The sequence below is a fragment of the Neofelis nebulosa genome, chromosome 10, assembly GCF_028018385.1.
Source record: "Neofelis nebulosa isolate mNeoNeb1 chromosome 10, mNeoNeb1.pri, whole genome shotgun sequence".
In the NCBI taxonomy this organism is placed as follows: Eukaryota; Metazoa; Chordata; class Mammalia; order Carnivora; family Felidae; genus Neofelis; species Neofelis nebulosa.
This window is the reverse complement of record NC_080791.1, coordinates 46,502,728-46,516,495: the sequence shown is the minus strand read 5'-3', so window position 1 is coordinate 46,516,495 and position 13,768 is coordinate 46,502,728. Positions and strand designations below refer to the sequence as shown.

Genomic DNA, 13,768 nt, shown 5'->3' with positions numbered 1-13,768 from the left:
ACAATCATCACATCTTATACCTCTCACTTCCAGCATTTACCACAGTTGTAAATCTATATGTAGATGTGATTCTTTGACGGATGTCTGTTTTTATCACTAGGCTCATGAGAATAGGGACTCACATCAGGTTTTTAATCACCACTATTCCCTAAGTCCTAGGATAGGCCTGGCACATAATGGGATTTCAATATTTGTAGAGTCAATGAATAATGTTGCATGAAAGGCAATAAGGGAAAGGGAATTGAAATACAGATTTAAAGGGACCATTTAAATTAACTCAGCAGTATTGCTGATGATTAGCATGGTGTGATCAATATAATGATCAAGGGTGTGAGAGGTTTTTTCCTACTGACATATATCTGATGTCTTTTTCAACACTACCTCCCCAATTCTCCGACACCAGCTGGGTGACCAGCAATTCAATTCAGTTCTGGCATAATTTACTTGGAGTTGGCATCAGACCCCATAAGTTAAAGGACTCAGCCCCATGAAACTGCCTCCACTTTCAGATGCCCGTTGCAAGTCCCTGGCCACCTGTACCTTGGATCCACCAGATACAAATTGAGGATTCCTATGACCCTTTCCTCAGGTTTGATGTTTTGCTAAAATGGCTCACAGAACCTAAGACAGCATATTACTTACATTTACTGCTTTATTATGAAGGATACAAATGAACAGCCAGATGTAGAGGTACATAGAATAAGGTCTGGAAGGGTCCCAAGCACAGGAGCTTCTGTCCCTGTGGAATTGGGGTATGTCATGCTCCCAGCACTTTGAAGTGTTCACCAGCCTGGGAACTCTCTGGGCCTCATTATTTACAGGCTTTTATGGAGGTTTCCTAACATTGGCACGATTGATTAAATCATTGGTTGTTGGTGATCAACCTTAATCTTCAGTCCCTTTCCCCCTATCAGGAGGTGGGGCTGAAATTTCCAAGCTTCTAATCTAGGTTTGATCTTTCTGGCCTCCAGCCCCCTTGCTAAAGCTATCTAAAGGCTCGCCAAGATTGGCCTCCTTGAAAGAGGCTCCTATCACCCTTATCCCAGGAAATTCCAAGGATTTTAGGAGTTCTGTGCCAGAACCAAGAACAAAACCAAATATGTTTCTGTGATACCGCAGGGTGGGAATGAATTTAAGGATGTAAATGTAAGGGTATATACAGTCAATAAGTTAATTGTAATGAAGATGCCAACAATGTACTGAGGTTTCAAAGGATAATGTCATTAGGTTACACTTGCATTTCATCACAATTTATTTTCCACTAACTTCTTCTGTAGAAATTAGTGACATCATATGTCTCCACTCAGTAATTATAGCACTCCCCATTTTATGTAATAAAATAACATCTTACTCAGAGTCATTTATTTGATAATCAGATGTTACAGACACTCATGAGAATGGGTGGCTAAATTAAATATTCTGACACTGTTTTCTGGGAAGAGAGAAATGAGTGCCTTTTAACAACTTTGAGCCCCACATAAGACCTATGAATTTAGATCTGAACTTTCTTTGTTTCTCCTATTCTCCAACACTTAACATATCAAAAAAAAAAACACCACTTTCCAGCACAAACTATAAGTTGATAATTTAAGGTAATAAATGAGACCCTGTCAATCTATATATGGCTGCTCAAAATTGTTGCCGATAGGGTAACAGAAAGCAAATCATGTATAATCTGTTGATTGAGACATTCATTCATTCCCTTGAGTATTTGTTGAAAGCCTTCTATATTCCTGATACTAGGTTTATAGGAGACCTCTATGATCAAGTGAAAAGAGGTCTATTGGATATACACAAAACTCAACACGTAACCTGCCCTCAAGAAGTTCCCAATCTTGTTAGAACAAAAGATGATAGAACAAATTTTAGAACAAAATCTATAATTAGATACTAATATGGAACAACATTCTATAGACGTGTGGGGAAAAGGGCAACCAAATCAGATTAGGGAATCAGGGAAGGTTTCCTGGGAAGCTAAATTTTGAAAAGAATGAATTTGGAAGAAGAAAGTATTTTAAGCAAAAGGAAACATATATGAAAAAGATCACAGCCTAGTCAGTAAACTACCAGTAATTCACTACAGGTCTTTACTCAAATACTTTCAACTTACAAACATTCAAAAATACAAAGCTTGGGGCACCTGGGTGGCTCAGTCGGTTAAGTGTCCGGCTTTGGCTCAGGTCATGATCTCACAGTTTGTGAGTTTAAGCCCCACATGAGGCTCTATGCTGACAGCTCAGAGCCTGGAACCTGCTTCAGATTCTGTGTCTCCCTCTCTCTCTGCCCCTGCCCTGCTTGTGCTTTGTCTATCTCTCAAAAATAAGTAAACCTTAAAAAAATTAAAAACAAAACAAAAAACAAAAACAAAAAACAAAGCTCAGCTTCCAAGCAAAGGTGCATCAACTCTTTCAGACATGCCAGAAGGAGTTAGTGGTCAGGTGAGGTCATGTCAGTCCTAGTCACGTGATCATTGGGTTATTCCTTAATCCATTTAATTATTCCACTGGGCTATTCTTTAATCCATTGAATTAATTCCTTAACTTGCAAACTCAAATACCTACCAGGAGTACAGCTGGCAGGGTGGGGCCTGAGGTGAACTGGAGCGTGAGGTGTGAGGTGAACTGTGTCCAGCTATGGGGAAGAGTGGCCCCAGGCGCTAGCGGATTTTACCCTCCCAGAATGTAGCCTCAGTGATGCCATTGCTCTCTCAAGGCAAACTAGAGACCTTCTTCAATTTTGAATTGTTGTTCAATTTTGAATTGTTGACAACTAATTCAAGTTTTTAAAATTGTGTGCAGGCCAAGCAAAAAATGTATGCAGGCTAACTTCAGTCTGCTGACCATCACTTTGTGACCTTTGATATTTGTATGTTTGGTGTGTTTGCTTTAATTTTCAATGTTTTACAAAAATTACAAACGTTTTTCAGAAGAAGGAACAGATGCAACTAGAATATTAATAGTGTTGGTAGGAAGTGGTAGGAAGAGACATGGAGTTAGTATAGAAACAACAATAGATGTAGTAAACAATTAAAAATAATAAATGTGTATACTTAAGGGATAAATTGTTTCACTGATAGTAACAATTCTGAAGAACAAAGATCCAATCATTCAATCATGTCCATGTACCTATGCCATCAAAAATAATGAACAAGATGAAGAGTAATTGTCAAAATGAAAGGCTTTAAGAATGTGCAGCTGGAGAGGTGCCTGGGTGGCCTGGTCGGTTAAGCATCTGTCTTCAGCTCAGGTCATAATCTCACAGTTGGTGAGTTCGAGCACCATGTCAGGCTCTGTGCTGACAGCTCAGACCCTGGAGTCTGCTTTGGATTCTGGGTCCCCATCTCTTCTCTGCCCCAACCCCGCTCTCACTCTGTCTCTCAAAAATAAATAAACGTTAAAAAATAAAAATTAAAATTAAAAAAAAGTGCAGGTGGGGGAGGGAAATCAATGTCAGATGTCTAAATAAAGTAATTTCTAGGGGCACCTGGGTGGCTCAAAGGTTAAGCTCCTGACTTTTCATTTTGGCTCAGGTCATGATCTCACAGTTCCCGAGATGGAGCCACACGTCGGGCTCTGTGCTGACAGATTGGAGGCTGGAGCCTGCTTTGGATTCTGTGTCTCCCTCTCTCCCTGCCCCTCCCCCCACTTGCTCTCTCTCACACACACTCTCTCTCTCTCAAAAATCAATAAACATTTTTTAAAAAAGTTAATTCTGGACAAACGCAAGCATTTGTTCAGGAACTCTGCTGGACATGGTAAAATTGCTGCTCCTGAAACTTCGGACAGTCACAGTGAAATTCCATTAAGGATGTTAGAGCTGCCAAGGAGTTTTCTACACTTGCAGCCATCCCCAAGGAGGGGGACCACCTGCCTCAACATATGGTCAAAATGGTAGAAGAGAAAGTCGATAGACTGCACATACGATAGGAGAAAAGAGCATGTCTGATTTGTGATTTTAAAAACAAACTAATTGTTTTTTTAAGCAATAGTTGTAAATGTTTAAAAATTCAAGTAGTGTAAAAAGATATACAGTAGCAAACAAGTCTTTCTTCCTCCCTAGACCCCTAGTTCTTCTGCCTAGAAGTAACTGCTATTAATTATTCTTTTTTTTTTAATGTTTGTCCAGTCCATCTAATTTCATTCTTAACCACTTCAAACATGTTTTAAAATTTTTTTTCATGTTTATTTATTTATTTTGAGAGAGAGAGACAGAGCATGAGCAGGTGAGGGGCAGACAGAAAGGAAGGGAGAGAATTCCAAGCAAGCTCTGCATTGTCAGTGTGCAGAGCCCGATGCAGGGCTTGAACCTACGAACTGTGAGATCATGACCAGAGCTGAAATCAAGAGTCGGATGCTTAAGCAACTGAGCCACCCAGGTGCCCCTTAAGAATTTCTTATGGGGTGGGAATGCAAGCTGGTGCAGCCACTTTGGAAAACAGTATGGAGGTTCCTTAAAAAACTAGAAATAGAACTACCCTATGACCCAGCAATTGCACTACTAGGTATTTATCCATGGGATACAGGTGTGCTGTTTCAAAGGGACACGTGCACCCCCATGTTTATAGCAGCACTATCAACAATAGCCAAAGTATGGAAAGAGCCCAAATGTCCATCGACAGATGAATGGATAAAGAAGATGTGGTACATATATACAATGGAGTATTACTTGGCAATCAAAAAGAATGAAATCTTGCCATTTGCACCTACATGGATGGAACTGGAAGGTATTATGCTAAGTGAAATTAGTCAGTCAGAGAAAGACAAAAATTATGATTTCCCTCATATGAGGACTTTAAGAGACAAAACAGATGAACATAAGGGAAGGGAAGCAAAAATAATATAAAAACAGGGAGGGGGACAAAACAGAAGAGACTCATAAATATGGAGAACAAACTGAGGGTTACTGGAGGGGCTGTGGGAGGGGGTATGGTCCAAATGGGTAAGAGGCACTAAGGAATCTACTCCTGAAATCATTGTTGCACTATATGCTAACTAACTTGGATGTAAATTTAAAAAATAAAATAAAAAATAAAACAAGTTAATTAAAAAAAAAAAAAGAATTTCTTATGGGGGCACCTGGCTCTGTCAGACAGTAGAGCATGCAACTCTTGACCTTGGAGTTGTAAGCTTGAGCCCCACATTGGGGATAAAGTTTACTTAAAAATTGTTTTTGAAGTTAAAAAAAAGAGTTTCCTATATTTCTTCTCATACAAATAAATGCATATTATACACTTATTTCTGCAACTTTTTTCCTATGTAATTATTTAATGTATTTTGGAGATTGTTCTATATTAATTCATGTAGATACACTTTATTCATTTTAAAAGCTACATATAAAGATACAGTGTAACTTATATAATCAATACTCCATTGATGGATTTATATTGTAGTCTTCTGCTATTATAAACAAGAAGACTGAGAAAAAAACACAGAGAGAGGCAAACCATAAGAGACGCTTAAATATAGAGACCAAACTGAAGGTTGATGGGGGGACACATGAGGGGGGTGGGTTAAAATGGGTGACTGACATTAAGAAGAGCACTTTTTGGGATGAGTGTAAGATGTGTAAGAGATGAATCATGGGGGTTCTACTCCTGAAGCCGAGACTACATTGTATGTTAACTAACTTGAGAATGAAAAACAAAACAAAACAAACAAACAAACAAAAAATTCACTTAAAACAATAAATCTGTCTGGTTTGAAAATTTCAAAGAATCTATTTGGTCAACTACATCCTAGGCCTGCAAGCCTAAACACCTCTTAGTCCTGTTGGGCTTGGGAACAAGTGAACCTAAGAACAGCCACTTGGAAATGAACTTGTGCATATGTATAGAAGAATCTGTGTCTGGAAAGAAGGTAAATGTGGCAGGATGACCAGCGATGAGATTGAATTCAAAATTAGTGAGATCATTAAGGCCCCATGGGATAACCTAAGGAATTTGATCTTCCCTGCAAAGATAGCCAGAACAACTGACTCGTTTCAAGCAGAATGATGACATAACTCTACTTATGTTTTAGAAAACTTACTGCAACAACAATGAGAGTAGATTGGAGGGAACCAGAAAAGAAGTAGAAAGAGAAGAAGAGAGACAATTCAAGTTATCCAGGAAGTAATTTATGAGAGCTATTACAGGAGTAAAATCTATAGTACCTTGAACTGATTGGACAGGGGTATGATTGAATGGGCAAAATCTAAGATGAACACCAGGCTTCTGGGTAGGTCCACTTGGTGGATAGCGGTATTAATCACCAAGACTCAGGAAGGAGCAAGCATAAGGAGAAAGATAATAGTTGAGTTTTGAACATTTGACCTTGACCTTCTGGGGCATACAGGTGATTATGTCCAAGTAGTACAATATTAGGTCTAAAGCTCAACAACACACCAATAGCAGACATATAGTTAACAGTTGAACAGTTGAACAACATATATTTAACACTCGAAGCTGTCAGAATAGAATGGGTCACCTGAGAGTTACATATTCATTAATGCAACAAAAGACATGGCAGAACCCTGAGAAAAGGAGCCAATAAGGGGAGGCAAAGGAGGCTATAGGTGGAGGAAAAGGAACCAAGCAAAGAAGAAAAGGCCTTTCATGAACAGTCAAAAATTAAATAAGCTGGCACAACAAGGAATCAAGTACTTTTACCTTATTTGAAACTCAAGCTATTTTAGGCAGATCTAATCAGAGTTCCACATTATAGGTAACTTAAGCTCATTTAGGTGACTAACCCAAGATTTCACAGTTTTTAAATAGCAGAGCTAGGACTTTAACGCAAGTCTTCTCCCAGTTCCACAGAGCTTGGTTCCACCATGCTGGCTCCAAATTTCTTATGATTCGCAGACTAGCAAAGCCAGGAACGCGGAAGAAGGAAAGAAGTTATACTAGCACAATCAGGCCTCCCACAACTCTCCCTCTTCCCATGCTTTTTACACAGTAGGAAACTAAGGTTCAGAGAGGTTTTAAAAAAACTCATTACCTTAAAACTCCAGTCCTTATTAAAACTTCCCTAAAACCACAGACCTGTCCTTTAGCATTCACAGGCAAAGAGACATTAACTCTTTGTTTGCATAAGGGTACATGTATTTAGGACTTTTATACTAAAGACATCAGAAGCTAAATAGTATCTTTTCTGTACTGTAATCATTAGAGAGAACTACAAAGTTTCTTAAGTCCTTGCTCAAGCCCACATAATGTTCTTTATTGTATGCAAATGTACTAGCTGTGAGAGATATTCCATGTGGTTTTCAGGAGTGTGACATGATTGAATGTTAGAGATAAGTAGAAATCGGCAAAACATTCCTTATAATAGATATTGTCAAAATATTATTATTATGGGTCTGCAAAAGCTTAGAAACTTTTTACTGTGATCCATCTTGTGATAGTGAAAACTTTTACTGATATTTGATCCGTAAGAATAGAACTTGGTCACCAGGTTTCAACACAAAGCTTGTTGAAAGAGTATGTTTCTCCTGCTGATATGAATAGGGATTTAAAAAAAATTTTTGATAGGTGTATATAAAACCAAGTCATACAAGTGTGTTGCATTTGGATAGATTCCAGATGCAGGTTTGAACATGATTATTTCAAGATCTCTTTACTTCGGTGCATTAGTGAGCCTGCGCAAGAGATCTCTGCCCAGAAGCTCCAACCTGTCAAAATGGTTTTAGTTGCTCCATTTCTCTTCTCACCAAAGGTGAAGTCTCAAGCTATATGATAACAACTCCAGGAGCTTACCTTCTTTAATGCCTCTAAATAAGTCAATTAAATTATGGTAGTAAACAGAGATAGTGATTTCATTCATTCAGAAAACATTTACTGAGTGTGAAGTCACCATGGATATCAAGATGAATGAGAAATGGATTCTGTCCACAAATAATCCTTCCTGGGGTGGGGGTATGGCGCAGCTAAGTAGCTGGGCTAAGGCTAACATCTCTGTTGAGAACTTAAAGTGTATGTATTTTATGTTGTTGATCCGTGGACTTTGAGGTATACACCAATAAACAGGTGGCATATGGCAACGTTAGCGTTCTGGTAGGAAAGTCGAAAAGCTTGGTTGGTATTTCTCATTGTTGCTTGGAGTGCCTGCTCTTCTCTGCAATCCTGGCAGTGTTTCAGGAATCTGGCCGCTAAGGGATTACAAATCTTTTAGTCATCAAACAGTAAACCAACTCCGCTGTGTGTTAACTTGTACAACTTTACCAGAGTGAAATGTAACTTTGCATGAATGATTTAGCTTACCTCCCGCTTCAGGAAACAATCACAGATGGCTATCAACATATATGTGCATAAGTACGAAAAAAATCAGAAACAATTTAAATGCCACACAACTGAGATGTGGTTAATTAAATTCTGGGTATCCTTCCTGATGTAGTGCTACGGAGCCATTAAGATGATGTCTTAGGAAAACAAAGGAAAATATTCACCATTTGCTGTTGCAAAAATTGCTTACAAAACCATACCATGGTACCTTTACATTTTCCGAATATGTGTCTATTCATGTTGTGAGTTCACAGGAAGAGACTAGAAGAATAGGAAGACTCAAACGTTAATAGTGGTTACCTCTGGGCGGTAGGATTATAGAAGAGTTTTCTTTTTTGTGGTTTTCTTGTATTTTCCAAATTATACGAAATGTACATGTGTTACTTTCATTATTCAAAACAAATTATATTTTTGAAAAGAAAGACCAAAAAGTAGTCTAGCTCTTCCTATTATGTAGGTTTTTTTGACAAAGAAGTTTTACCAAATTCCCCAAGGTCTGAAACAGAAGACTATTTTAGTGACACCAACTGTGCCCACTCAAATCTTTACTCACAGAACTTGTATCAAGAGGCAAAGAAAAGCTTCACTTCCCATCCCCATCTGGGGCACACTCACCAGGAACTGCAGGGAGTCTTACTACATCTCTTTATGTTTGAGGGTTTTTTATTTTTAATGTTTATTTATTTTTGAGACAGAGAGAGTGCAAGCAGGAAAAGGCAGAGAGAGAGGGAGACACAGAATCTGAAGTAGGCTCCAGGCTCCAAGCTGTCAGCACAGAGCCCGATGCGGGGCTCGAACCCACAAACTGCGAGATCATGACCTGAGCTGAAGTCAGACGCTCAGCCCACTGAGCCACCCAGGCACCCAGAGGGTTTTTTTTTTAATTATGATATCCCTGGGGCCTCACAAGCAATGCTAAAGTCTTCATCATCTCTTCCTGTACGCTAGTTGGCCATGTGCAAATAGGACTATTGATGGCCTTCAGTAGTATCCCAGAGTTCAGTAGTACCCAGAGGGTAGGCACTGTTTGGAATAAAACACCATATTGGTTAGGAGCACAGACTCTGTAGTCAGACCTTAGTCAGAATCTTAACACTAAAATTTGTTATTTGTTGGGGCGCCTGGGTGGCTCAGTCAGTTAAGCGTCTGACTTCAGCTCAGGTCACGATCTTGCGGTCCGTGAGTTCGAGCTCCGCGTCTGGCTCTATGCTGACAGCTCAGAGCCTGAAGCCTGCTTCAGATTCTGTGTCTCCCTCTCTCTCTGACCCTCCCCCGTTCATGTTCTGTCTCTCTCTGTCTCAAAAACAAATAAACATTAAACAAAAAAATTTTTTTAAGTAAGTGAAAAGACATAGACTGGAGAAAACATTTTATGTTTAGTAACCAAAGGATTTGTATCTAGAATATATAAGGAACTCTTGTATCTAGAATATATAGAAGAACTTTCATTGCAACTCACTGAAAAAAAGGCAAACAAGTTTTTTAAAAAATGGACTGAAGATTTGGACAGACTCTTCATCAGGGAAGATCTATGGATCAGTAAGTGTTCAACATCATTAGTCTTCAGGAAAATGCACATTAACACCATAGTAAGATACCACTACATACCCACCAAAATGGCTCAAATTAAAAAGACTGACAATACCAAGTTCTGGAAAGGATGTAAAGCAAATAGAACTCTCATACATGGATGGTGATGATAAAAATAGGATACAACCACTTTGGAAATGGTTTTAGGGGTGCCTGGGTGCCTCAGTCGGTTATGCATCTGACTTCAGCTCAGGTTATGATCTCATGATCCGTGAGTTCGAGCCCTGAATCTGGCTCTGTGCTGACAGCTCAGAGCCTGGAGCCTGCTTCAGATTCTGTGTCTCCCTCTCTCTCTGCTCCTCCCCTGTGCATGCTTTGTCTCTGTGTCTCTCAAAACTAAACATTAAAGGAAATTTTAAAAAAAGAAAAGAAAATGGTTTCATAGTTTCTTACAAAGTTAGACATATACTTGCCATATAATCCAGAATTCCACTCGTAGGCAATTTTCCCATAAGAAATTTAAAAATATGTCCATACAGTCTTGTCCATGAATGTTCATAGCAGCTTTATTCATAGTAGTCCCCAAATAAACAACCCACTTGTCCATCAACAGGAAATAGGTAAACAAATTATTAATATAAATTAAATAAAAATATTTAATATTAATATTAAATTAATATTAAACAAATTATTATAAACAAATGAACAAATTCATTCAATAAAATATATGCTCAGAAATAAAAAAGAGTAAAGAACATATGCAGGCAAAAACATGGATGAATCTCAAGAAGGATATATATATGTCCAAGAGTGCATACTGTGTGATTCCATTTATATAACATTCTAGAAAATGCCAACTAATCCATATTGGCAGGAAGCAAATCAGTGTTTTCCTGGGTTGGAAGAGAGAGGAGAAGATGCTTGCAGAGGGGCACTAGGGAACTTTTAGGATGATGGAAATGTTCTGTATCTTGGTGGCAGGGGTTACATGGCATCAAAACTCATTGAACTGTATATTTTATTTTTTTTTATATTTTTAATGGTATTTATTTATTTTGAGAGGGAGAGAGAGAGAGAGAGAGAGAGAGAGAGAGAGAGAACATGAGCGGGGGAGGGGCAGAGAGAGAAGGTGAGAGAGAGAATCCCAAGCAGGCTCCTCACTGTCAGCACCGAGCCCAACACAGGGCTCGAACCTATGAACTGCAAGATCCTGATCTGAGCCAAAATCAAAGTTGGATGCTCAACCAGCTGAGCCATCCATGTACCCCTGAACTGTATACTTAAATGAGTGCAGTTTATTGTATATGAATTATACCTCAATAAAGCATGAGAGACACCAGTCACGCCAGGTGCAATGTTAAGGAATGATGGAACACACCGATGATAAAATATTACTGTTCCCTAGGCTTCACAATTGAAAATGATGTGCATAATCTTCAATAAAGATAAAAGTTTATTTTCCGTATGCTGCCCTCTCCTAATTCACCTAGCACATGTTTATTGAGCTTCTCCTCTGTGCCAGCCATTTGACTCAATATTAAGAATCCTAAGGTAGGTAGGGCGCCTGGGTGGCGCAGTCGGTTAGGCGTCCGACTTCAGCCAGGTCACGATCTCGCGGTCCGTGAGTTCGAGCCCCGCGTCAGGCTCTGGGCTGATGGCTCGGAGCCTGGAGCCTGTTTCTGATTCTGTGTCTCCCTCTCTCTCTGCCCCTCCCCCGTTCATGCTCTGTCTCTCTCTGTCCCAAAAATAAATAAAAAATGTTGAAAAAAAAAAAATTTAAAAAAAAAAAAAAAAAAAAAAAAGAATCCTAAGGTAGGTAAACAATCTTCACAAGGTTACTGACCTTACAGAGCCTACAGTATAGTCAGGGAGATGATAGGACCAACTGTACGTTTATGAGGATGACTTCTGTGAGCAGGAGGATATGGGATGCCAATGAAGTACGTTCGCTTGGTGACCACTTCCTGTAGCAAGTAACATCTAAGTTCCTATCTAAAGTGTGACGTTTAGTTAACCAAAATCAAGCTAATTGTCACCCCAGAAATGCTCCCTTCCCGAATGGACAGGGACATTCAATATGTTCATGCATACAAGTTTTGAATTAATGGTTCTCCAACTAAACAATCTTTCCAAAAGTTTTTCAAAATAGGGAGTAATGTATCCATGCTTTTAGTTTAATATCAAAAACATAGAAGTGTGTTAACCAAACCCCTGGTAGTTTTATGACTGAAATCCTTACCCAATTTTGTATAGTTTAACTTGTTATACTAATCAGAGTTTACATTTTACACCTTATTTTAGGTAGTATAATTATAGATTCACACATTATTTACTGCAAAATAATCTGGCATGATAAATTACTCCATCAATCAGAAAAAAAGAGAAAGTAATAGTCTATATAAAAGATATAGCAAAAAGCAACCTTGTCAAATCTATTACCTACTTTAAAAGAGGGTAGAGGGTAATTCTTAATGAAGAGTGTTACGCCCACCTTAGAGTGTTTGGAAACCTTTGGGATGGTTTTGCGGTTGGCACAATGATTGAGAGAGCTATTTGCAATCAGAGATTAGGGTCAGGGGTGCTAAATGCTTTTCAATGCTCAGGATAACCCCCCATATATGAAAATTACTCTGCCCCCAATGCCAATAATATCCCCATTGAGAAATACCATTAGAAGGTCTCCAATGGCTTTTCTGGTTCTAAAAGTTTATTAGTGGATTCTATTCATTCATCTGAAATGGCACTGCTTTAACAAGAAGACAATATCACAGAGTGCCTGGGTGGCTGTTGGGTAAGTGTCAGACTCTTGATTTTGGCTCAGCTCATGATCTCACAGTTCCTGGGATCAGGCTCTGCACTGACAGCACTGCCTTTTTAGGATTATCTATCTCCCTCTCTGCCCCTCCCCTGTTCATGCTCTCTCTCTCTCTCTCTCTCTCTCTCTCTCTCTGTCTCTCTCTCTCTCAAAATAAAAAACTTAAAAAAAAGTATCATCCAAATAGGCATCTGTAATGATTAATTTTATGTATCAATCTGGCTAAGCCACAGTGCTTAGATATATGGTCAAACAATACTCTGGATGCTTGTGTAAGGGTGTTTTGGATGACATTAATATTTAAATCAGTGGACTTTGAGTAGAGGAGATTGCCCTCCTGTAATGTGGGTGGGCCTCAACTAATCACTTGACAGCCTGAATAGAACAAAAGATTCCCCGCCCCCCGCCCCCAAGTGAGAAGGAATTCTGCTAAAGATGGCCTTTGAACTTGAATTGCAGACTTTGAACTTGAATTGCAGACTTTGAACTTTCCAGTCTCCATAACTGAGTGAAACAATTCCTTAAAATAAATCTCTCCTTCTCTGTCTCTTTCTATCTCTCTCTCTATACACACATCATATTGGTTTCATTTCTCTAGAGCACTTTGACTAATACAGACAGCATCCTTATTCTTGGGCATAAAATTTAGAAAATGTGAAATGGAAAAACAAAGTTATCCACATTGTCACATTTACCAGATTATCACATTTACCCTGAAGATGGATAGCCATAGTTTCATGAATGCACACCACAAATCCTAAGTATTTCAAGTATTTGAGATTTAGAATGCCCCTAAGCATTTTAACGAGCATCTTTCCTCTGCACACTTAAATTCATGTGCACATAATCCCTATGTTTTGGATTCATTTACACTTAACTCATCAAAATCTCTTCTCACAGGTATCACTCCAAGCCTTCCAAACGCTTGAACTTAGCTCCGTCAGTCTTTGTTCTAAGAACCAGAAGTCACCTTTTGTTCTATCAAAGAGATAAAATAAAGAACCCATTGGGGCGCCTGGGTGGCGCAGTCGGTTAAGCGTCCGACTTCAGCCAGGTCACGATCTCGCGGTCCGTGAGTTCGAGCCCCGCGTCAGGCTCTGGGCTAATGGCTCGGAGTCTGGAGCCTGTTTCCGATTCTGTGTCTCCCTCTCTCTCTGCCCCTC

The 13,768-nt window shown here is 39.1% G+C and overlaps 1 protein-coding gene across 6 annotated transcripts in view; it reads left to right on the top strand.

The window, feature by feature from the left end:
* The window catches only part of EED (embryonic ectoderm development), a 194,701-nt gene that overhangs the window by 134,828 nt on the left and 46,105 nt on the right, over window positions 1-13,768 (top strand). The gene's annotated exons all lie outside the window — the stretch shown is intronic.